This window comes from Garra rufa, chromosome 23 (assembly GCF_049309525.1).
Source record: "Garra rufa chromosome 23, GarRuf1.0, whole genome shotgun sequence".
NCBI classification, from domain to species: Eukaryota; Metazoa; Chordata; class Actinopteri; order Cypriniformes; family Cyprinidae; genus Garra; species Garra rufa.
Genome location: NC_133383.1, coordinates 31,335,239 through 31,361,025, shown reverse-complemented (window position 1 = coordinate 31,361,025; position 25,787 = coordinate 31,335,239). Strand labels below are relative to the sequence as shown.

The following is a 25,787-nucleotide window of genomic DNA, read 5'->3' as shown; positions in this document are numbered from 1 at the left end:
AAAAAGTTTTTCACAGCAATGCCAAAGAAGAACCATTTTTGGTTCCACAAAGAACCATTAAGTCAAAGGTTCTTTAAAGAACCATCTCTTTCCTACCTTTTTATAATCTGAAGATGTCAATGGTTCTTTATTGAACCATTTAGACAAAAAAAGGTTATTCTATGGTATCGTGAAGCACCTTTATTTTTAAGAATGTAGGGCAAGTTTTGTAACACAAATTCAACAGTATGTTATAATTATATACTATTCAAAACTCTAGACAAAGAATGTGGATGATTTGTGGTTGTCTTAGTGAAACATCTCCATTAATGTGACAAACCACACCTCTGGTTACACCTGTTTGCACTTGCGAAGAACTGACTTCATTTATTCACTGAATTTTTTGAGAGAAGGTTGTTTGCAGATGTCATTGCATTAGATAACAAAATCAAACCAAATGCACCACTGTTGTGAGGCTCATAAGACTATTCTGCACCAGAGATTTGTTGTGGTTAAGGTTTGTTGGATGAAGGCAAAACCAGTGGTGTGTTTTCCAGTTCCCTATCATGTGGTTGAGTTGGAAGGTATCTGGGTTTCAGTATATAATGTCAGTCCAGGCAGCAGTGAGGTTATCACTCAAGGCTTGACTTGCAGCCAGAGGTTTTCTGTTTTCAGGATGAAAATAGGTCACCGGAGCTTTGGCGTCCACCCAAACAGTCAGAGCTTTATTCAGCAGGCTGAGAGACCCTGGAAAAAACAGCAGTGAAGACGTCAGCACAAGACATTTGATTCGGTGTTGTGCTATTTTGTGCCCTTGAGCCAATTTGTTTGACTTGTTATCTGAAGATATGAACGTCGCATATGTGGATCTTTGTGGACATCTGTTTCTGCACTTTATAAATCCAACTCTTTAAAAATCCAGCAAGGCCAATATCCATTGAATAAAAACTGAAAAAATTATTTTTTTTACTGGAGCACAGGATTGCAATATTCCTGAAGAGGTACTTGAAAAGAGCTTGAATTATTAAAAGAAAATAGATCAGAACTACGAAGCAGGTTTGCAAATTATTTGATTTAGATCGGAACTTTGCATATTGAGAATCCTTTGATTTAGATCAGAACTTCAGAGCAGGTTTGTTACTGATTTGATTTTGATCAGTACTTCACATATCACAAATACTTTGATTTAGATCAGAACTTAGGAGCGGGTTTACAGATAATTTTACTTAGATTGGAACTATGTCTATCTCAAATCATTTGATTTAGATCAGAACATCGGCGCAGGTTTGCAAATAATTAGATTTTGATCGGAGCTTTGCATATTGTGAATCATTTGATTTAGATCAGAACTTCAGGTCAGGTTTGCTACTGATTTGATTTAGATTGGAACTTCACATATCACAAATGCTTCGATTTCGATCAGAACTTAGGAGCGAGTTTGCAAATTATTTGATTTTGATCGGAACTTTGTGTATCGTGAATCAGATTGGGACTTCGGAGCAGGTTTGCAAATTAGTTGATTTAGATCGGAACTTTGCATATTGTGAATCACTTGATTTAGATCAGAACTTCAGACCAGGTTTGTTACTGATTTGATTTTCATCAGTACTTCACAAATGCTTCAATTTAGATCAGAACTTAGGAGCGGGTTTGCAAATTATTTTACTTGGATCGGAACTATGTGTATCTCAAATCATTTGATTTAGATCAGAACTTCGAAGCGGGTTTGCAAATAATTAGATTTAGATCGGAGCTTTGCGTATTGTGAATCATTTGATTTAGATCAGAACTTTGGAGCTCGTTTGCAACTGATTTGATTTTGATCAGTACTTCACAAATCACAAATGCTTCGATTTCGATCAGAACTTAGGAGCGGGTTTGCAAAAATGGTAACACTTTAGAATAGGTAACACTTATTCACTATTAACTACAACTTATAAGCATGCATATCGCTAGAATATTGTGTCACGTTTGGGAGAAGGAAGGGGTCTGGGTCCAGATGCAGGTAGAGAATATTTATTAAATAAACACAAATAAACAAACGAAACAAAAGGCCAACACGGCACACCAAAACACAAACAAGGCAAGATCAGGAACATAAACTTCAGGAACAAGAATCACGAAAAACAAATCACACAGAAGACAATGCAGCCAGAATGAGCAGTGAGAGCAGCTTTAAAGTCCGTATAATTGTGAACAGGTGTGAGTTGAGACGAGTGTAACGATCACAAGACAGGTGTAGGTAGATGAGTGCTAACGATCACAGACAGGTGTATACAATCAGGGAAGTGCAGTGCAAAGGAAAGGGGAAACAGCGACCTCAGGTGGCTGAGGGAAACCCCACAGCCCAGATCATGACATATTGTCCATTTATTAGTACTAATTAAGCAAATATTAATGCCTTATTCTACATCCCTAATCCTACCCAATACCTAAACCTAACAACTACCTTACTAACTATTAATAAGCAGTGAATTAGGAATTTATTGAGGGAAAAGTCGTAGTTAATGGTGAATAAGTGTTACCTATTCTAAAGTGTTAACGCAAAATTTTTTGATTTTGATCAGAACTTTGTGTATCGTGAATCTGATTGGGACTTTATAGCTGGTTTGCAAATCATTTGATTTAGATCGGAACTTCGCGTATTGCCAATCATTTGATTTAGATCAGAACTTTGGAGCTGGTTTGCAACTGATTTGATTTTGATCAGTACTTCACATATCACAAATGCTTTAATTTAGATCAGAACTTATAGGAGCGGGTTTGCAAATTATTTGATTTAGATTGGAAACTTTGTGTATCGCCAATCATTTGATTTAGATCAGAACTTCAGAGCGGGTTTGCAAATAATTAGATTTAGATCGGAACTTTGCGTATTGTGAATCATTTGATTTAGATCAGAACTTTGGAGCTGGTTTGCAACTGATTTGATTTTGATTGGAACTTTGCATATCACAAATGCTTCGATTTAGATCATAACTTCGCGTATTGCCAATCATTTGATTTAGATCGGAACTTTGGAGCGAGTTTGCAACTGATTTGATTTTGATCAGTACTTCACATATCACAAATGCTTTAATTTAGATCAGAACTTAGGAGCGGGCTTGCAAATGATTGGATTTAGATCAGAACTTTGTGTATCGCAAATCATTTGATTTAGATCAGAACTTCAGAGCGTGTTTGCAACTGATTTGATTTAGATCAGTAATTCACATATCACAAATGCTTCGATTTAGATCAGAACTTTGTGTATCGCAAATCATTTGATTTAGATCAGAACTTCAGAGCGGGTTTGCAAATAATTAGATTTAGATCGGAACTTTGCATATCACAAATGATTGGATTTAGATCAGAACTTAGGAGCGGGTTTGCAAAAATTTTTGATTTAGATTGGAACTTTGTGTATCGTGAATCTGATTGGGACTTTGGAGCTGGTTTGCAAATCATTTGATTTAGATCAGAACTTCGGAGCGGGTTTGCAACTGATTTGATTTTGATCAGTACTTCACAAATCACAAATGCTTTAATTTAGATCAGAACTTAGGAGCGGGTTTGCAAATGATTGGATTTAGATCAGAACTTAGGAGCGGGTTTGTAAATTATTTGATTTAGATTGGAACTTCGCATTTCGCAAATGCTTCGATTTAGATCAGAACTTTGTGTATCGCAAATCATTTGATTTAGATCAGAACTTCAGAGCGTGTTTGCAACTGATTTGAGTTTGATCAGTAATTCACATCACAAATGCTTCGATTTAGATCAGAACTTCGTGTATCGCAAATCATTTGATTTAGATCAGAACTTCGGAGCGGGTTTGCAACTGATTTGATTTAGATTGGAACTTTCTGTATCGTGAATCAGATTGGGACTTCGGAGCATGTTTGCAAAAAACCAACTTTCAATCTGCCTCTAAAAATAATGCTTGTGAGGCATATGGACTAAGTTTATGGTTCGTTTATTGTGTTTTGTAAATGTGTATATAAGGTTTGAAGCTGTAGTTACTACTGCATATCATTGTATGGAAAAAAAGCCCATTGAGTACATGATGACAAACTTGATTTCTGGTTGAATTACTTCAGGCCTGCAGTGGTTTCCCTCTGCTTTATTGAGTCAGGCTGTGTTCCTTTTAGCACTCTGTTGATAATGGATAATGCTCATTTGCTACGCAAAAGATAATTATTTAATTGACTCCCTGATTACCAAAGAGTGCTTGATTGGTAGCGTTTGGAAAATTACAAGCCTGCTGAGGATATTGCCGTTTTCCACATGAAGTATCGAGTAGTCTTTGATAAATCAACATTTCCAGTTGGCGGTATTGAATTAAGAGTATATGGAAGTGTAGCCTGTGGCTGACTTAATCATGCCAGCCTCTTCAGCACATGAAGCTCATTTCCAATGACTTGACACATAGTGGAGTCAGAATAGCAAGGAATATTCACACTCTGGACTGACAAATCACATGGCCACATGCCTTCAGCACACATCAATATGCCAATGGGGAAGGGCAGGGGTGACCAGAGTTTGGGCGTTCCTTTGAGATTTTGTAGGTCATAACAAACATTAACTGCTCTGAAAGCTTTGCAGAGCCTTAGAGTTTACATTCATCAGGAAGTTTACTTGCAACAATAGAAATACTTATACCAATGGTGGTCAGTGCACAAACTGTTTCTTTACATGAGATCAACTAGGCAACAAGAATGAGTTTGAAGAATGGTGGTAACCAATCAGTTTTAATGACCATTGACTTCCATTTGCATAGACTAATAAAAAGCAAGAAGCACTCAGAGCTCTCTTTCTAACAGGCTGTTGTCTTCCCTGATGATGCATTTAGTCTGCTAAAGTATAAAAAGACAAAAGGTATGTGCTTTTGGCGTAAAGTACCATTCAAATCTTCTATGAGAAGAAAGCTGCCTTCCAGTTCAAGAGGCATTGGTCACCAAAGAAGCAGAGAAAGCCAGTCATGAGGAACCAATGGGAACATTATTCAAAATGATGAAGATCCGAAGTGACCTTCCACTTGAGACTCAAGAGGATATAGTTACCTTCACTGCTTGACTTCACAAAGTGAAATATGAATTCTGGGTTATGTAGGGAATCATCTAGTACTGTATTTATGTTGACTGTTCAAAGATTTATGAATGGAAATGAAGTTGTAGGGCTATAATTGTATCTGTGCACTTTGCATCACAAGTACCAGGTGGGCTACTGAGCAATCTTACTATGTCAGAAATATTATATACTATGATATACTATTAAAAATGTAGGCTTTAAGAGAGAATGTGGATGCTTTGTGGTTGTCTTAATAGAACCTATTCATTAATGTGATGAACCACACCTCTGGTTACACCTGTTTGAACTTCTGGGGAACTGGCTTAATTTTTTTTCACATAATTTTTTTGCAGACGTCACTGCATTAGATAACAAAATCCAAATACATGTGGGGCCACTGTAGCTTATAAGATTTATGACTATTCTGCAACAGACAGATTTGTTGTGGTTAAGGTTTGTTTGATGAAGACACAACCAGTGGCGTGTTTTCCAGTTCCGTATCTAGATACATGTGGTTGAGTTGGAAGGTATCTGGGTTTCTACCAAGCAAGCTTACTATGTCAGAAAAGCAATATATATTGAGCTGCAAATGGTAAAAAATATATGGTAAAATCAATTTGAGGTCAAAATATGACAAAAATAAGTCTTTATTAATCAGTAATTTGGCCCCATAATCATAATTTATGTGAAAGAGATCCAATGTAGGTTAAAACGCACATTTCAGGTGAGCCTATTGAATTTGTAAGATGGATTATTTTGCTTCTCCGTACATTTGCATGTGCAATTTGCAGTTTGCAGTCAACACTGCACTGCACAACAGTGGTTACTTTGCAGATGAATATATGGTAGTTGTGTGGTTTCATAATGAATTGTCACCTCTGCTACTCTCATAGAAATTAAATCGAAACAAAAAAATTAAAATAATTGAACCAATTTGAATCACCATATAATGACTTTTCTAGCCCATGGTTTAAAAGCATATTTGTATAAGCTGATTTAGTGGAGCAACACTCAACACATGTCTATGAAAGCTTTTGATTGGGTGATGGATGAATGGATATTAATGATTTTATAGATGCATTACAATTCAAAATGTTTTGAACAGTAAGATTTTTAAGAAATAAATTTTTAAGAAATCAGTTCTGCTCATTTGAAGTACAACAAAAACAGCAAAATTCTGAAATATTTTACTATTTAAAACAACTGTTTTCTATTTGAATATATTTTAAAATGTAATTTATTCCTGTGATTTAAAAGCTGAATTTTCAGCATCATTACTCCAGTCTTCAGTGTCACATGATCCTTCAGAAATCATTCTAATATGCTGATTTGCTGCTCAAGACACATTTATTATTTTTATTATTATTATCATTATCAATATTTAAAACATTTGAGTTATTTTTGTTTATTTTTTATTCTTTGATGAATAGAAAGATCCAAAGATCAGCATTTATCTGAAATAAAAAGCTTTTGTAACATTATATGCTATATCATTCAAAAGCTTGGAGTCAATATAATATTTCTGGGAGAGAAATAATAGAAATTAATACTTTTATCGTTTATCAAAAGATAATAAAGACATTTATAATGTTAGTTGAAGATTTCTGTTTCTTGTATTCATCAAAGAAACCTGAAAATATTCTCTTAAGCTGTTAGTAACATTATGTTTTTTGAGCAGCATATCAGTATATTAGAATGATTTCTGAAGGATCATGTGACACTGAAGGCTGGAGTAATGATGCTGAAAATTCAGATTTGAAATCATAGGAATAAATTACATTTTAAAATATATTCAAATAGAAAACAGTTATTTTAAATAATAAAAATATTTCAGAATTTTACTGTTTTTCCTGTACTTTGGATCAAATAAATACAGGCTTGATGAGCAGAAGAAAAAAAAAAAAAAAAAAAAAAGAACTTGTAGTGAAATAGCAGATCAGGTGTTGTCTGCCTTTTTTGTTTAAGTTTCTGTTTGTTTAGCTAAGGTGTTTGAAATACCATGCTGTGCTTTTTAGCTTTTTTTAGACTGTGTGCATTGTCTGTTTTAAGTCTAAAACCAGCCTAATTATGCTAGGTTTCCTTAATACCAGTTAATCGGTTGTTGGTGTGAGTCGATTTTAAAAAATGTGTAGTTTTGCACATCCTTACAAGCATTTCTTTTATTTTGCTCAACAAATGTTACCTAGTTACAGTGGAAATTAAAGTGACAGTGTTTCCAAAAATGAAAATTGTCATCATTTACTCACCTTCAAGTTGTTACAAGCCTGCATGAGTTCACTAAAGAACGTATTTATATTTAAAAGTTTGGAGTCAGTATATGATGATTTCTGAAGGATTATGTGACTGGAGTAATGATGCTAAAAAATCAGCTTTAAAATCACAGGAATAAATTACATTTTAAAATATATTCAAATAGAAAACAGTTATTTTAAATAGTAAAAATATTTCAGAATTTTACTGTTTTTCCTGTACTTTGGATCAAATAAATGCAGGCTTGGTGAGCAGAAGAGACGACTTTAAAAAAAATTTAATGGCTAGAGTAATGATACAATGATAAAATCGGAGGAATAAATTACATTTTTAAATATATTCAAATAGAAAAAAAAAATGTAAATAGTAAAAATATTTCAAAATTCAGTTTTTGCTCTACTTTGGACCAAATAAATGGAGAAAGAGAAAGAAGGAACTCATACAGGTTTGAAACAACTTAAAGGTGAGTGAATGATGACAGAATGTTTGTGTTTTCAGACGAACTGTGTCTTTAAGTAGTCCCAGGCCCTGATAAACACATCTTAACAGCCGTAGAGAAATATCTAAAGCTCCTTACTGATTAACTCCACGGTAAATAAAGTCATTCCTTGTAATAAACGTGTATGAGTGAGTTAATGACCGATCCACTGACCCACTTCTCAGTACCTCAATATGCTTTGTCCTAGATTCCTTAAGGACTGTTGCACAGGTTTCAGATTAAACCATCTGTTTATCACTGGTCCACACATTATCACTACAAATATGAACTCACGTGGAGGTTAAAACAGGACTCTGAATGAGACACCTCTGAGTGTAGCTCTAATTTGCTTTTTAGACGAAAACAATTCTTTTGAATGTTGATTCACCGACCTTTACACAATTTTATGGCTACACTTTAAAAAAAGTTCCCATTACCTATCAGTAGTTAAAGCATCAACTAACTAATACATCGACTAACAGTTTTATTTTTTAGATGAACTTCCTTGAGGTCATAATTCACAAAATCCATTCACAGCCAGTGTTGGGGATAACGCATTACAAGTAACGCAAGTTACGTAATAATATAATTTTTCCAAGTAACTACTAAAGTAACGCATTACTTTTTATTTGAGAAAATATCTGAGTTACTTTTTCCAAATAATTTGATTAAAAGCTCTCCTGTCCCCATGTTGAGAGAAATTGTGAGTAAGATGTTACTTTAGTTCTAGAATAAATGTGAACATGCATTAATTCATCTCACTCACTAAAAAAACAGATACAGTATTCCTCAAAATGAACAAAAACAGTGAAATTCAACGCAAACCTGCAATAATTAAATGTTAAACAATACAAATATCCTTTATGTGTTTAATCCCATTTTATTAAGTAATGTCTTTGCTGCCGACGTTCGATGATCCAATTCATCCATACTAATAAGCAAAAATGCAGTCGGCACCAATAGTTTAGTTACTTTTTTAGGGAGTAACTCAATATTGTAACACATTACTTTCCATAAAAAGCAACTAAGTAACGCAATTAGTTACTTTTTTAGGGAGTAACTCAATATTGTAACCCATTACTTTCCATAAAAAGCAACTAAGTAACGTAATTGGTTACTTTTTTAGAGAGTAACTCAATATTGTAACGCATTACTTTCCATAAAAAGCAACAAAGTAATGTAATTTAGTTACTTTTTTAGAGAGTAACTCAATATTGTAACGCATTACTTTCCATAAAAAGCAACAAAGTAATGTAATTTAGTTACTTTTTTAGGGAGTAACTCAATATTGTAACGCATTACTTTCCATAAAAAGCAACTAAGTAACGTAATTGGTTACTTTTTTAGGGAGTAACTCAATATTGTAACCCATTACTTTCCATAAAAAGCAACTAAGTAACGCAATTGGTTACTTTTTTAGGGAGTAACTCAATATTGTAACCCATTACTTTCCATAAAAAGCAACTAAGTAACGTAATTGGTTACTTTTTTAGAGAGTAACTCAATATTGTAACGCATTACTTTCCATAAAAAGCAACAAAGTAATGTAATTTAGTTACTTTTTTAGAGAGTAACTCAATATTGTAACGCATTACTTTCCATAAAAAGCAACAAAGTAATGTAATTTAGTTACTTTTTTAGGGAGTAACTCAATATTGTAACGCATTACTTTCCATAAAAAGCAACTAAGTAACGTAATTAGTTACTTTTTTAGGGAGTAACTCAATATTGTAACCCATTACTTTCCATAAAAAGCAACTAAGTAATGCAATTGGTTACTTTTTTAGGGAGTAACTCAATATTGTAACCCATTACTTTCCATAAAAAGCAACTAAGTAACGTAATTGGTTACTTTTTTAGAGAGTAACTCAATATTGTAACCCATTACTTTCCATAAAAAGCAACTAAGTAACGCAATTGGTTACTTTTTTAGGGAGTAACTCAATATTGTAACCCATTACTTTCCATAAAAAGCAACTAAGTAACGTAATTGGTTACTTTTTTAGAGAGTAACTCAATATTGTAACGCATTACTTTCCATAAAAAGCAACAAAGTAATGTAATTTAGTTACTTTTTTAGAGAGTAACTCAATATTGTAACGCATTACTTTCCATAAAAAGCAACAAAGTAATGTAATTTAGTTACTTTTTTAGGGAGTAACTCAATATTGTAACGCATTACTTTCCATAAAAAGCAACTAAGTAACGTAATTAGTTACTTTTTTAGGGAGTAACTCAATATTGTAACCCATTACTTTCCATAAAAAGCAACTAAGTAATGCAATTGGTTACTTTTTTAGGGAGTAACTCAATATTGTAACCCATTACTTTCCATAAAAAGCAACTAAGTAACGTAATTGGTTACTTTTTTAGAGAGTAACTCAATATTGTAACGCATTACTTTCCATAAAAAGCAACTAAGTAACGTAATTTAGTTACTTTTTTAGGGAGTAACTCAATATTGTAACGCATTACTTTCCATAAAAAGCAACAAAGTAATGTAATTTAGTTACTTTTTTAGAGAGTAACTCAATATTGTAACGCATTACTTTCCATAAAAAGCAACAAAGTAATGTAATTTAGTTACTTTTTTAGGGAGTAACTCAATATTGTAATGCATTACTTTCCATAAAAAGCAACAAAGTAATGTAATTTAGTTACTTTTTTAGGGAGTAACTCAATATTGTAACCCATTACTTTCCATAAAAAGCAACTAAGTAACGTAATTGGTTACTTTTTTAGGGAGTAACTCAATATTGTAACCCATTACTTTCCATAAAAAGCAACTAAGTAATGTAATTTAGTTACTTTTTTAGGGAGTAACTCAATATTGTAACGCATTACTTTCCATAAAAAGCAACTAAGTAACGTAATTAGTTACTTTTTTAGGGAGTAACTCAATATTGTAACCCATAACTTTCCATAAAAAGCAACTAAGTAATGCAATTGGTTACTTTTTTAGAGAGTAACTCAATATTGTAACGCATTACTTTCCATAAAAAGCAACAAAGTTATGTAATTTAGTTACTTTTTTAGGAAGTAACTCAATATTGTAACGCATTACTTTCCATAAAAAGCAACTAAGTAACGTAATTAGTTACTTTTTTAGGGAGTAACTCAATATTGTAACCCATTACTTTCCATAAAAAGCAACTAAGTAATGCAATTGGTTACTTTTTTAGGGAGTAACTCAATATTGTAACCCATTACTTTCCATAAAAAGCAACTAAGTAATGCAATTGGTTACTTTTTTAGAGAGTAACTCAATATTGTAACGCATTACTTTCCATAAAAAGCAACAAAGTAATGTAATTTAGTTACTTTTTTAGGGAGTAACTCAATATTGTAACGCATTACTTTCCATAAAAAGTAACTAAGTAACGTAATTAGTTTCTTTTTTAGGGAGTATCTCAATATTGTAGTGCATTACTTTCCATAAAATTAACTAAGTAACTTAATTTGTTACTTTTTTAGGGAGTATCTTAATATTGTAGTGCATTACTTTCCATAAAATTAACTAAGTAACTTAATTACCTACTTTTTTAGGGAGTAACTCAATATTTGTATTGCATTACTTTCCATAAAACTAACTCAGTTAATTTGTTACTTTTATTTAGGGAGTAACTCAATATTGTAGTGCATTACTTCTAAAAGTAACTTTCCCCAACACTGTTCGCAGCCATACTTGAAACTATGAAAATAAACCACAACTCAGTGGTTTATTTTCATAGTTCTTCATGCTTCCTTTCCTGTGCTGGGAATGAGTGTGTTACGTGTGAAATGAGGAGGAACAGAAGGTCATCCCCGGCTGGCCTTCTACAACAGGAGAGACATTTGAGATGTGTGTTTTTGTTTGTGAACCACATGACATCACTGACACACCTTTTAAATAGAGCGAAATGTAGTGATACCAGATAAATGGGGTGGAGAGCTACGGTAGATGTTTTGTTTGTGCTTGTTCACGTTTTCTCATGGTGTTGAAAGACACACTTGAATCATATCTTTACCTTTTGAAGTGTTTGTGTTGCACTGCACAATTAAAGTAGTTAAATAAGAATGTGTGCCTACTGTCAGTCAAAATGTACATACTGTGCAGCCACATTTTTTACTTAACTATAGGTTAATATTTGCTTGCAAACATTTGTCCTTGTTCATTAAACACAAGATGAATTAAATGCTGTGTTAACAGCAGTGCTGGGGAAAGTAACTTTTAAAAGTAATGCATTACAACATTGAGTTACTCCCAGGGGCCGGATTCATGAACCTCTTAAGAAATAAATTAAGAAATTTCTTAAGATAAATTCTAAGAAGTTTGTAAGAATGTTCTTAAGTGCAATTCTTGTAAAATACATTTTTTTTTTCTTAAGAAGAAAATGATACATCTGAGTGAGTACATGCACTGTAAAAAGTTTTCACCAGTTTCAACTTAAGTTTAGCAGCTGCCTTAAGATTTTAAGTTAAATCAACTTAAGTCATACAAACTCACAAGTTATATCAACTCATTTTTATTGTAATAAGTTAAATGACTTGTAGTTAAGCTGATTTAACTTAAAAACTTAAGGCAGCTGCTGAACTTAGGTTTTTAAGTTGAACCTGGTGAAAACTTTTTACAGTGTGGCTGAGGACGCATTCATGAACTCGCACTTCAAGGATTGTCTTTTTTTTGGCGGTTTCTGCAAATTATCCTAATAATCACGCACATCACGACCTTGACTGGCCCTCAGCTTCACGTTTTTAATATATAGTGTTTTTGAACAGTTACTTTTAAATTGTCTGTTTTAAGCTTCGGGAATCTGTTTTGTTCATTTTTGTGCTGTTTTTGTGGCCTCATCCGAATGAATGCTTCTGGTTTGTGTGTGTGCGCGCTGCTACAGCAAACGCGTCCTGTGCATTCAAATGCGCTAAATACAGTCAGATTGTGTTGTATTTATAGGCTAAATAAAATTAAAAAATGTTTAATTGAATCTCCCTATCTGACTAGCTTTTGTAGAGTTGCTACTGAGGTTTAATATCAGCAAAAAGTAGGGTCATACATGGGCTAATCATGACAATCATTGTTTACATTATCAGTCATCGCTGTCACTTCAGAGAACTCGTGCTCATCCCTATTAATAGTTCTAATATGCATTATATGTAGCTAGTAGTGTTGCAATGCTTAAATATAACAATTAATTTGAAATAACCCAAAAATTAATTAAATAATTCTTACTTTTTGTGATTTAAGACAAGTCTCAGGCTATCCTAAGTTTAAGAAGTCATTTATAATGGTTTTTAAGGATTCAAATTTTCTTAATTTTTGTTTTAAGAACAATCTTTAGTAAAACGATAATAGTAAAAATAAATTTCTTCTTAAGAATGTTTCGTGAATCTGGCCCCAGATCAGTAGGTTGGGTTTCTTAAGCCAACCTAATTTTATTAAGTTTTATCTTGTGCGACAGTGAAAATGCCATGCCTCGTCAACAACCCACGTACAAAGAATTTAGTTCCTTTTCAGAATTGTCTTAAATGTAAAGTAAAACAATCACTATTTCTGTCTTGTCGATGGATTTCCAGTCTGTTCGCCCCGTCAAATTAGACAAGATTAGATTAAAGGCTGCAGGGATTGTGTAGCCCTTCCAGGAACTCCAGCACATGTTTGACTGTGACGCTTTTTCTTGACGGCCTCTCCAGTTTCTTGGAATGCAATGTGTAAGACTTACCAGCCTCTGCTGCCGATTTCAAAACAACCCTGAGCTAACCTCTGTCACACTCTTTGGCCTCAGTCTTTCTTCAGCATGTTGACACTGTTTCTGGTAATCTTTTTTTTTTTTTTTTTTAGGTGGTGTTGTTGTAAATGCACTCCATAAAGTCAAAGACCGCTTTCTCACTAGCCAGGACTGATGTGATGCAAGGATTTCCCTGAATTTCTTGCGAAATCTGTGCAGCATAACACAGTTTGTTCCTTAATACTACTCAAGCCATTGAGTTTAGTCTCAAAAAATCCATCCTTACATGTGTATTTGATCTCCTACTGTTCTCAAACATCACAAAAATGTGAACATGCATTAATTTATCTCACTCACTAAAAAAAGATCCAGTATTCTTCAGAATGAATAAAAACATTGAAATTCAATGCAAACCTGCAATAATTAAACATGTTAAATAATACAAATATCCTTTATGTATTTAATCTCATTTTATTAACCGATGTCTTTACTGTCAGCCTTCGATGATCCAATTCATCCATACTAATAAGCAAAAATTAAGGTAATCTAACATTTTGTTTTCTTTTTTATTGCTGAAGAGTTGTACAGACAGGAATTTACTTTTCTCTAAGCCTGAGGCTTTTGGTGTGAAAAGGCTTTTACATTTGACAAAAATAGAACTTTTTATTTATTTATTTATTTATTTATTTTTTTTTGTATAGCGCTTTTCACAATACAAATCGTTGCAAAGCAGCTGTACAAAAGTTTAGGCTACTACAATATATTTAGTAGCTTATTAGTGGTGAATACTGTATGTTAAGTCGATGTACATATGATATAAATGTTAAAATCAGTAACTGTGTAATCAAACAGATGATGAACACTAATTGCAATGGTTATGTGCTGAAATCAACTTGTAGGAAAATTATGTAGTGCTGTATGTTGTTTCAAGGCTGGCTTGTTTCAATCATCTGCGGTCCTCTGAGGGGTTGGCATCATCTCTTCTTCTGAATCCGGGCTGAATCTTGTGTAAACCCTAGTTACCACGGGATGGAAATCCCGTGGCAGAGACAGAGAAACAAATAGAGAAATAATTAGCGTAGCTGCTGTTCCAACTTCCAACCAAACAAAAATGATGTGTTTAGCCCAAGCTGAAGAATATTAATGTGCATTTGATCAGATGTAACTGAAGTACAACGTTATGAGATACATTATGTGAATGCTTGGCTAAAGAGATGAGTCTTTAATCTAGATTTAAACATAGAGAGTGTGTCTGAACCCCGAACGTTATCAGGAAGGCTGTTCCAGAGTTTGGGAGCCAAATGAGAAAAGGCTCTCCCTCCTTTAGTCGACTTTGCTATCCTAGGTACTACTAGAAGTCCAGAGTTTTGCGACCTTAGGGAGCGTGAGGGATTGTAGTGTAGTAGGAGACTAGTTACGTATGCAGGAGCTAAACCATTAAGGGCCTTATAGGTAAGAAGTAGTATTTTGTAAGTGATACGGAACCTAATAGGTAGCCAGTGTAGAGACCGTAAAATTGGGGTAATATGATCATATTTTCTTGATCTGGTAAGGACTCTAGCAGCTGCATTTTGGACTACCTGTAACTTATTTATTGAAGAAGCAGGACAACCACCTAGTAGTGCATTACAATAGTCCAGTCTAGACATCATGAATGCATGAACTAACTTTTCTGCATCAGAAACAGGTAACATGTTCCGTAGCTTAGCAATGTTTCTAAGATGGAAGAATGCTGTTTTTGTAACATAGGAAATATGATTTTCAAAAGACAGGTTGCTGTCTAATATAACACCCAGATTTTTGACTGTAGAGGAAATAACAGTACATCCGTCTAGTTGCAAGTTGCAGTTTAAGAGATTCTGTGTACTGTTTTTTTGGTCCAATAAGTAATATCTCAGTCTTATCTGAATTTAACAGTAGAAAATTATTGGTCATCCAGTCTTTCACATTTTTAACACATTCTGTTAACTTTGCTAAGTTAGAAGTTTCATCTGGTCTTGTTGAAATGTATAGTTGAGTATCATCAGCATAACAATGGAAACTAATCCCATATTTCCTAATAATATTACCGAGGGGTAACATGTAAATTGAAAATAGCAGAGGACCTAGGACAGATCCTTGTGGCACTCCATACTTTACTGGTGATAACTGCGATGACTCCCCGTTTAAATAAACAAAGTGGTAGCGATCGGACAGGTATGATCTGAACCATCTTAATGCCTGCCCTTGAATACCTGTATAGTTTTGTAATCGATCTATGAGTATGTCATGATCTATAGTGTCGAACGCAGCACTAAGATCAAGTAAAACTAGCAATGAGACGCAGCCTTGATCTGACGCAAGTAGCAAGTCGTTTGTGATTTTTACAAGTGCAGTTTCTGTGCTATGGTGGGGCCTGAAACTTTTTATATTAAAAACAAACAAGCAAGCCCTGCCCAGATTTAAAAAGTAACATAAAAGTAACGTAACTCATTACTTTCCATAAAAAGCAACTAAGTAAGGTATTTAGTTATTTTTTAGGGAGTAACTCAATATTGTAATGCATTACTTTTAAAAGTAACTTTCCCCAACACTGTCAAACATCTAGGATATATTTTTTTCAGCCACAGATTTGCCTTTGTTTGTTAAAAACAGTAATGGCTAACGAAATGAGAGGAGTGCAATAAAATTAGATCTGTTTTATCATTTGCATATTACGTTGTTTACAGTAAGACAGAGTTAAGCAATAGAGTTTGATTGAAATTCATGTGAAGGAAACCTGTCCTTGCCAAAAATAACAATGACAAGACAATTTCTAAAGAAAAATAAAAAAGTCATGGTACAAAGATTATAAATGCAGGTAAGCATTGAAAAGTGATAAAGCCACCATTATTTCAGTAGTGGCACCAAATGCAATTGCTAAATGAATGAATAAAAAAAAAATCTGTCTTTTAATCACCCTCATGTTTTTCCACACCTGTTTAGTTTTTTGTGAATTGGCTAATAAACAAGAGGATTGTAGTAAGATTAGATCTGTCTGATCATTGCTCATAGTTGTATTTATATATTGTGGTTGTCTGTATTTACAGTATAAAAGTCACGCTCTCTTACAAAAGCTGTGGAATATTTGCGCCACTGTCCAGGAGCGCTTGGGCAGAAATATAGTCAAACTGGAAAGTCAGTCAGGCGGTGCGGCTGTGCCCTAGATTTATAAACATTATGATTTATGCATGTGTCTTTTTTGCCAGAGAGAGGTGGCAGTTGCCCGTGGAGGGCTGGGAACTGCTTTATTAGCGAGCACTTATGCAACACGTCCCTGCGCTTTCATGTGTAAACATATTTCACCCAAGAGCTTGAGTAAGAGTTGTGCAACCGAGTCAAAAGATGGCCTGATTATGTGAATTCATGTCAACCCAGAAGTTGCGGTAATGTGCCAAAACAGCAAATTACCAAAGAAAAGACTAATGATTGAATGATTTTAAATGGAGATGGATATAAATGGCTTCACAATGTGTTTTTTGTGTTAAAGTTGCCATGATTTCAATAGTGGCACCAAATCGATTTGAAAGTGTTTACACTCTTTAGAAAATCAACCTACAAATGAATCAAGGTCTGGTTCTTATAAGAGCACCTGGAGATTTGGTTTGGTGCTCACACTGCAGATAGTGTGACCAAGTTTTTAAATAAAATAAACAAAATTATAAATGTTTGTGAACCTGGACCACAAAACCAGTCATAAAGGTCTTTTTTTTTTAATGTATACATCTTCTGAAAGCTAAATAAATAAGCTTTTGATGTATGGTTTGTTAGGATAGGACAATATTTGGCTGAGATACAACTATTTGAAAATCTGGAATCTAAGGGTGTAAAAAATCAAAATATTGAGAAAATCAACTTTAAAGTTCTTAGCAATGCTCATATTGCTAATTAAGCTTTGAAATATTTACAGTAATTTCGTCATGGAACATAATCTTAATAACTTAATATCCTAATAATTTTTGGGCATAAAAGAAACATTTATTTTGACCCATACAATGTATTTTTGGCTGTCGCTACAAATATACCTGTGCTACTTAAATGTTTGTAATACTATTATATTTTAAAATTTAAAAGTGAGTATTAAATAAAAATACAGTTACCTTATAGTACACTTATAAATACAGTGCTGATATTTGAATTAGAATTTTCTTTTTTTTATATGAATTGTATTTTTTTTTTCAAACCTAAATTCAGCATGCTTTTATTTTGCTGTACTTAGTAGTGTGAAGTGATTTTGTTGTGCTTCTTTGTGTGATTATACTTATTAGGGGTGTTCAATGTGACAATTTTTGATTGTGAACAATTTAAATGTTTCCACAATCTTCTTTTGAAGAAATATTGTAGTATTGTGCTACAGCACACATATTCTATCAGTTGCAGTTCTAGTGCATTCACCTCAACATACTGTACAGCGCGACATACAGTGCCTTGCAGAAGTATTCATACCCTTTTAATTTTTTCACATTTTGTTGCAGCATTATGTTAAACTGCTTAAAATTAGTTTTTCCCCACATCAGTTTACACTCCATACACCATAATAATGACAAAGCAAAAACCAGATTTGCAAATTTTACAAATTTATTCAAAATAAAACACTGAAATAAGTACATTGCATAAATATTCATACCCTTAACTCAGTACATAGTTGAAGCACCTTTACAGCCTCAAGTCTTTCTGGGTCTGATGTGACAAGCTTTGCACATCTGCATTTGGCAATTATCTGTCATTCTTTGCCTCACCTTTTCACCTCTCCATCTCTGTCAGCTTGGATGGGGGCTGGCAGACATTTTCTAGAGTCCTAGTTGTTCCAGTCGTCTTCCATTATGGAGAATGCTTCTGTCAACCTTCAATGCAGCAGATTTTTTTCTGAACTCTTCTCTAGATCATTGCCTTAACACAAGTCTGTCACTGAGCTCTACAGGCAGTTATCTTGACCTCAGGACTTGGTTTTTGCTCTGATATGCATTTTCAGCTGTTAGACCTTTTCTGAGAGGTGTGTGTCTTTCTAAATCAGACTCACTCAAATGAATTTGCCACAGTTTAACTCCACTCCAAGTGTAGGAACATCTAGAAGCAATATGAATGCTCCTGAGCTAAATTTCGAGTGTCCCAGAAAAGGGTATGAATATGCAACGGGATCTTTTCAGTTTTTTATTTCTAATAAATTTGCAAAGTTGTTACAAACCTGTTTTGTGCTTTGTTATTATAGTGTATGAGATGTAGATTGATGTGGGGGAAAAAAAGTAATTTAAAGCAGTTTAACATAATGCTGCAACAAAACAAAATGTGAAAAAAAATGAAGGGGTATGAATACTTTTGCAAGGCACTGTATAGTTTTTTATTTTAATATTTGTTCATTCAAGTTCTTGAATGTTTGGCTACTGCTGAATACTGTACCTGAAAAATAAAGCACTGTTTGTTTTATTTGTATGTGTATTTGTAATGTATATCTTTGTTCTTATTTTCTAATAATAAATATATAATAATTCACCCACTTTGGGTTAAATGTCTGCCATTCTTTTTATCTTAAAACGTGTTTTTTTTTTACAATAGGGGAATTAGTAGTAAATACTAAAGCCACCCTGACAAAGAATCATAATAAAATCATGAATTGTGATATTCCTGAAAAAAAAAAAAGTGATATGATACTTTTGCCATATCGTCCACCCCTAACTTGTGCTACAACTGTTTGGCCTGTGCTATACAACTTTCAATCTTTTTAGCACCAGTGCTGTGTGCAAAAAAAAAAAGTTAACGTACAGCCCTGTTTTGGTGGTTGCCAGTCAGTAAGTATATGCACTGCTGGTTTTAGCTCCGCTAAGTTTAAGCAAATCAAATGTAGTTTTGCATTTTGCTCTAAAACCAGCAGTGCATAGCTTAGATTTATGCTTTCAGTTTAGATGGAAATCTAATGCATTATTACAGTTTGTCAATCTTAAATTGTGATTTTAAATGGTGCATTAACAGCTGTCAGCTGTCGGTACACAAATAAGCAGTCTAAACTTATTTAACCAGCACATTTTATTGATATTTTTGTTTGTTTGTTCATGCATGCACACCACTTGTGTATCCCTGGTTATAACAGACTTAGGGCCCTATGAAATCCGTTTTTTATTTTTTTGTATTCAGTTTTTTCTGTTCTAGACTCATCATGAAACTTGCACAATTAAAAAGCAATTAACAATTAAAAAGCAATTTAAAAGTTTATCAAAAATTACATTTTTAAGGCCCTATGAAATACCTTTTATTTTTTTCTCATTTTTACCAAATTCTGTGTTTTCCATTAATTTTCTGGATTAAATTTTTGTTTTCATTCATTTTTAATAAATTTAATTAAAAGCATGTCTAATTAAATAATTTATTAATATTTTATTTTTTCAGAAATACTGTGTTGGGTATTTACATTTTTCAGAATATTAGTAGTAGTAGTAATATTATTATATTAAGTAATATATTTCTGTCACAATTTCTTCAAGTTAAACCGAACTTAACTAGGGGTGGGCGATATGGCAAAATATCATATCACGATTTTTTTCAGAAAAATCACGATTCTTTGTCATGTTGGTTTTACTATTTTGCAAGTTGTCTGAGCAGTACAGCCAAACTAATTTCCCTATTTTGAAAAACCAAAGCCCTAAAAGGTAACAAAATATAACATAAAAACAATGGCAGATATTTAGGCCAAAGTGGGCAAAGATAAAAATCTTTGTCATTGTTTTATCTTTGTTATTTGCTTTATCTTTCAGGTAGGTTTATTAACTTGAATGTTTTTTTTTTTTTTTTTTGAACATAAAACTTATTTTGAATATTTGGGGGTAACCGAACAGTTGCTGTTTACTTCCACAGTATTTATTTTTCCCCAGTATCAAAGTCAGTGGGGACCAGCTACTGTTATCCACATTCTTCAACATATCTTCTTTTGCGTTCAGCACGAGAATAATAGAGGTTTGGGACAACATGTATGAGTGAGTGAGTCCCTTTAATGACAATCGGCAGCATGTTTAGTTCAGTCACTTTAAGAGCTGCACGCATCTAATATACAGGCTTAGACATAACCAACTGTGTTTATATGCAATCCTTGTGTGTTTTTGACAGTATTAGTGAATCAGATGCGAAAGATAGCATAGTCCAGTAATCTGGCGCTGTTTGACAGGCTTTTAGGTGTACATGCTCATAAAGCGCATGCCAGAACAGTGCGCAAACGAAATAACATTATTTAACCGGCAAGGCTTTAAAGCACATAGAAATAATGTACTTTTGTGATTGTGAATAAGTGCAGTATCCTGTGAGTGAATATATGTTGTGTTGTACAGTATATTGAGAAGGAGGCATGCTGTAGCATGATACTATGAAGTTTTTTCAAAAGCAGATTACGGAGACATTTTTATCGTTCATGATCAAAAATCGTCATATCGCACACCCCTAGTGAAGACGTTGAAGTTTCCGTTTGTATATGATTATATGTATTATATGTTATATGTATATGTTATATGTATATGTTATATGTATATGATCTGCGCCATTAATTTACACAGAGACATGCAAAACATGCAGAAGTCATATTTAAATAGTATTTTTGCAGTCTAATAATTATTCACAGTTTGATTTAAAGATGCTATAGAATGCATTTGGTGCCATATTGTTCTTCAATATCTACACCGAAGGTATATGGCATAGGAAAGGGCAAAAATAGAAACCGTTTTACAAGTTCATTTACAACCCTAGGATTTGTGCCTAAAAACAAATGGTCTGTTATTACCTTATTTGGAAGGTTCATGAATAATAATGATGAGCTTTGTTCTAATTGGCTGTTTCACAGAGTGGCTCATTATTAGGGTTGGGTATCGTTTGAATTTTATCGATTCTGATTCCGGTTCCGATTCTGCTTATCGATTCCGATTTTTATCGATTCCTCATTCTGATTCCAATATGATAAAAAAAAATCCATTAAAAAGTTTTTAGTCAAACATTTTTATTCTGTCTTTTGCCTATGGTTTTACCAAAAAATACCACAGAAAACAAACAACTAGTCTAATATAAATTTCAAACATTAAATTGTTAAAGACAAGTTATAATAAATAGCATAAATAAATAAAACTGAACAAATGTCAGGTACAGAAATTTAAATCAAAAGTTTAAAAACACTGCATAGTGTTCTTTTCATAAATAAAATATTGATTAGTCCTCATTAAATTTATAAAAGATATTCAGTCAGTTAATGATTTTCTTTTGTTCTTTGATTAACATTTATGACAGGCGGCTGTCTCTTTAACACCGAACACAGACCTAAGAATACTGTTACACATGCGTTTTCTTTCTTATCTGTTTACGTTCACTCAAGACAAAAAACGCTGTGTTTATGAGGATATGCTGACGTATTTCGTTCATACAGGTCAATAAATGTGAAAGAGAAGTCAGTTCAGGGCCGGAACAACCTTTTCTGCAGTGGAAATGCACGGAACTGTTTCGAGAACGGACACAGGTCGGGAACCCGCATCGGGACCGCTGTTCTCCGTGCTCGCGTTTCAGATGTGTGCACTGCTCGCAAACAATGTGCAAGTTCTCTTCTTTCCTCCACTTAAATCGTTTGAAAATCACATTAAAATGCGAACGCGGGAATCGTTAAGCAGAATCGAAATGCGCGTGTCTTATAGAATACACGGTTAATGGAAATTTGGAACCGGTTCTAAAATGGAACCGGTTCTCGATACACAACCCTACTCATTATATATATTTAATCACGGAGCCCTAGCCACTATTAATATGCGGGTAATTGAAACTGCTGTTCTGAATGCACGATAATTTTACTTTCATTTTTGATTTGCGATCACACATGCTCTGTGTACTGCAGTGGCAGTACTTACCACACATTTGACAAGTTTAGATGCTTGTTAATGATGCTCAGGATCTGTAAATCATTCACCATCATCTGTGTAGTCATCTCTCCTTACTCTGTTAATGTGGTAAGTGAAATCTTATGTATTGCAATGTAACAGACTATCGCTAAAAAGAAGCTAACCATGTCCCTTTAGTGGCTCGCCTTATTTTATTAGAACACGTTATTTGTTTTCCGTGACTTTCTGAGTACAGACACCAACCCATCTCTGCACTTAACATCTCCTGCACAACCTGGAACATAACATTTATTCCCGTGATCTGCCATTTTCGCTATTGTCCTCGCTTTGTTTTTTCGCAATAGCCTATCTGCAGAATCAGTGATGATTGGGCGATGCAAATGTTGGGGGTGTGACTATTAATGATCACGACTATTACGTAATAGTCTGTGTTATGTTGGAATTGGCCTCTTTTTCAGTGGTCTTTTGCAAACACCAGATTTATATAAGGAAACAATGGTGTTTGAGACTCACGGTATGTCATGTTCATGTGCACAACTGTTATTATTCAACTATGCCAAGGCAAAAACAGTTTTCCATTCTATGGCACCTTTAAGTGTACTGACCTACTTTTGATTTATTCTTCCTGCACTATACAGAAAATTCAATTTTTATGACTGGATTACACTATTTCTTCCGCATTTTCCGCATTGCGGAAATCATAGAACCCTACAGAGTGATTAAAGAAATTCCTAAAAATGTAAGTTTAGTCGCCCTTGTGTTTATCCAAACCTTTATGTTGTGGCGCTTTCTTTAATATTCAATCTTCAAACAGCTATTTTCCATACAACAACAATCCATGTCCAAGAAAACGCAAATAAACAACACTAACATTTTTCACCAGTTTCAACTTAAAAACTTTAAAAAAAAAAGTTTAGCAGCTGCCTTAAAATTTTAAGTTAAATCAACTTAATTCATTTCAACTCACAAGTTAAATCAACTCATTTTTATTGTAATAAGTTAAAATGACTTGTAGTTATAAGTCGATGTAACTTAAATTTTTAAGGCAGCTGCTGAACTTAGGTTTTTAAGTTGAATCTGGTGCAAACTTTTTACAGTGTAGAAAGAACCACAAAGTCAGTCCATTTGACTTTACATTTGTAGCCAGATGATAATGTGAGGACCAGACTAAAAAGTGAATCATTCACTGATAATCTTCCCTTTCACAGAAACCTTTTCCATTTCAGGCTACATACTGTATCTCTTACTCTCTGACTTGCGCAACTGTATTTAGTTATGGCACATAAGGAAACCAGTTTTGAGCCGGTGGCATTTTTTAATTGGAATGCAGACGTGATTATCTTTATGTGTGTGAAGAACAGGCTGTACATTATCAAAAGACACACATTAAACATTGCTATTATGTGCCAGATTTAATTTGATCTGCTTTTAAATATGATCTAACGTTGATGCTGATTTATTTGTGTTCTGTCTAGAACTTGACAACCCTGCTTATCGTGAACTGTGCTTTATGGAAGAGATCAGTGAAAATATTCAAGCGTCTAATTTCTATGGGGTAAAAAAAGAGTATTTACAGCAAATACTGACAGAATCTTTAGTTTTGCATCAACTGTTCTTTAAACGCAAGTGTTTTCAACATGCACAGTTTGTCTTTGACTACAACTTTAGCACATAAAAATTTCCTTCCTAATACTTGTCATGCCTTGAGTAGCTAAACCAGTCAAATGTTTTTAACATACTTCCTAGATATCAGTTCATTTCCAGGTGCTAAATAGGTAAGTTTGTGGCTATTGTTTAAAAACATTAAAGCCTGTCATACTTATGGGTTCAACAGGTTCAGATTGTCAAACATCGACACACGCCTTCATTTGTCTCTTTATTCTCCTGTGTTGAATTTAATATAAAATAATTAGGACTCCTTTCTGGTCTCTGTTGAATTGCATTGGAGTGGCCATAAATACAGACATTTCTGTACATGTTGACTGTGACTTTAAGGCCTTGTTTACACTGCAGGTCTTGATGCCCAATTCTGATTTGTTGCCTATATCTGTTTTTTTTTTTCATTGGCTGTCTGTTTACAGGTTCTTTCAGTTGTGACCCATATCCGATTCATGCGTTTACACCTGCCATACCATCTTAAACATCGCGCATGCGTTGTTGTCGTTTACCTCCTGTACACGTGCTTCCTCCTGAGAATAATATGTGATCAGTGCTGATCAAACCAGTCACAATTAACAAATTTTAAAAAAGTGATGCATGATTTGTTGGACTACGCTACACCCGTTTGAAGTCGATAGAGTCAGCAAAGTTGATTTTGAGAGATTAAAGTTATCCTCCAGTTCTTTTCTTATTAATAACTGCTATATTAATAATCACAATACAGCTTGTTTTTATTTTATCTTTGCTATTATAAACAAGAACAGATGTGAAAAACAGTATAACAAATAGCCTAGAAAGAAAAAAATGCATTACCTTTATCATTTACATTTAAACAAAATCATTCATGTGCGAAAACACAAATACTCAAATGTGTTTATTAGAAATAAATTGATTAGTAAAACTACAAAAGCAGTTTAATAAAGTGCAGAGATATCCTGTAATGCACCAATCAAATATAATGTTACACATCAGATGTTTCCCCCCAACAGAACAGATTAAGTTTGTGTGAAAACTGAAATACTGTAATTCTGTGTATATGTGTATTTATTGGGTTTGTGCGTCGTTGGAAGCGCATTGTGCACACACTTTGGATGAGAGTCAGCGTGAGAAGCGAGCAGAGAAAAGGTAATTCTCTCAGTAAATGTACAAATGAAGAAGTTTTAGATGTCTAATTTGGGATCGCTAGACAGGGGCTTAATAAACTCATTTTTGTGAAAACCTCAGCTGACATTTTTTAAAAAATTTTACCATTTTGCCTGTAGCTCAAAATATCCTGTGCGCATTTACACTAATTTTGCCAGCAGGTAAAAATAAGACATCATTAAACTGCGGAGAAGTACAAAATTGTAACAATTTTAATGACGTACAGAACGCAATGTTTACATGACAGTCGCATCTGCACATCCGATTAATATCTGATTTATTTCTACATTTGAATGAGGCCTGAAACTGATCTTAAAATATCCAAGTGCATGCGTTTTTTACCCGTTTACACTGGCATAGAACAGATCCGATCTGTGTCACATATGAGCAAAAAAATCGGAATTGGGTCACATTTAACTGACAGTGTAAACAATTGGCCTTAGAGTTGCACGTGTTGAGCTTAATCTGAAATAAATATTTATTTCAGAAACTCCTAGGAACTTGGGTGCAACCAAGAAGTTGTGCCAATGATTTATTGACCCAATCGAAAGACTCATCATAAAACAATAAGCTTTGTTTTGTTTTTTTCCGGTTTTCTGAGACAGGTGTTTTCTAACACTCAGCCTCCTCTGTGAGTCAATATCATGCTGA

At 33.8% G+C, this 25,787-nt stretch overlaps 1 protein-coding gene across 1 annotated transcript in view; it reads left to right on the top strand.

The window, feature by feature from the left end:
* The window catches only part of auh (AU RNA binding protein/enoyl-CoA hydratase), a 56,312-nt gene that overhangs the window by 16,116 nt on the left and 14,409 nt on the right, over window positions 1–25,787 (top strand). The window lies entirely within an intron of this gene.